This window comes from Nicotiana tomentosiformis, chromosome 8 (assembly GCF_000390325.3).
Source record: "Nicotiana tomentosiformis chromosome 8, ASM39032v3, whole genome shotgun sequence".
NCBI lineage: Eukaryota > Viridiplantae > Streptophyta > Magnoliopsida > Solanales > Solanaceae > Nicotiana > Nicotiana tomentosiformis.
The window spans coordinates 81908916-81910299 of record NC_090819.1 but is presented as its reverse complement, the minus strand read 5'-3'; positions in this window follow the sequence as shown (position 1 = coordinate 81910299).

Here is a 1384-nt window from a genome sequence, read left to right as displayed (position 1 = left end):
AATACACTATGCTAAATAGTAAAATCCAATTTGCTTACAATATTAATTAAATTTTCTGTGCTAGCAAATAATATAATAATATTTTATCCGAATTAATAACTAAATTATTTGACTAATTAAATTCTTCAATTTAATTATCAAATAATAAAGTAATTAATCATTTAGCAAAGATCAGAACAATCGTTAGTGTGCGACTCCATGGGTTCAATACTAAGCCGGTAGAAAATTAATCAGATCAATATACTAATCAAAGGTGGCATCTATCAACACTCCTTAACGACCGAATAGCATGAAGTATACAATTTACTCTCAAGAACCCGTAGAAGAATAATGTAGTATTTTCTTCTGTCCTTATAGCTCTGAGTCACCCTATGATATGGTTTAACTGTCAAATCCTAATAGGCGACCAACTTTGTGTTCATGCCAAATATAATCGACCGTTGAATGACCTAAGAAACCCTTTTCTTCTTCCATTCAATCGCCCTGGCCAAGGTCTTAATTTGGTCATTTATAATTCATGACAACATGGAGCTTAAACTCATTACCAATAGTTGACAGATTCCATCTCGATCAATCACTAATTCTACAAGTATTTAATCATACCCAATATCCTTTCAACTATCGCCCTAAGGCCATAGGTGTTTAGTATTAAAGTACAATAAATAACTTGTTAATTACTATAACGATCGCGGTCAACGGAAATTCTTGCATCACGTTCTTCAAGAGAATATCCTATTGACGAGTTATGGTAATTCTAACCATTAGGAATTATCCAATGAGTCGGTCGAATGATCATATCTCTATATGCATCATCTATCTATATGATTTAGTTAATGAGATCAACTAATCTTTATCCAATAAAGACGATCACATAAATATTGATCTAACCGGATTACTAATGTCCAAATTAATAATCCTATGATCAAGAACATATTTATATTAAATTATAAGAAACTTCGCTCTCATTATCATGGTCTCCTTCACAATGTCAAGTCTCAACATCTATTTAAGGACCTTATCCAGTTAATCAAATAATTAATAATTATTATTATAAAATAATATCATATGCCATATATTTTTATATCAAATAACGTTCACAAAATATGTTCAAATCATCAAATATGAGATTAGATTTAGGGTATATCTATTATATCCCTATCATTAACTTAATTTCTCTTTGAATTTTGATACTGACATGCATATGAAATGAAAGTTCCATCATTTATATCAGGTATAAAAAAAAGTTAATACTCTAAAACCTCATTAACTATTATATTTCTGTCAGCTTCCTATTCAAACTATTCGGTGTCTCCAAAGCCCCCTTGAATTATGTCGCCCTTTATATTTAAACCATATCGTTGCTTGCATGGCATAACATGTGTAA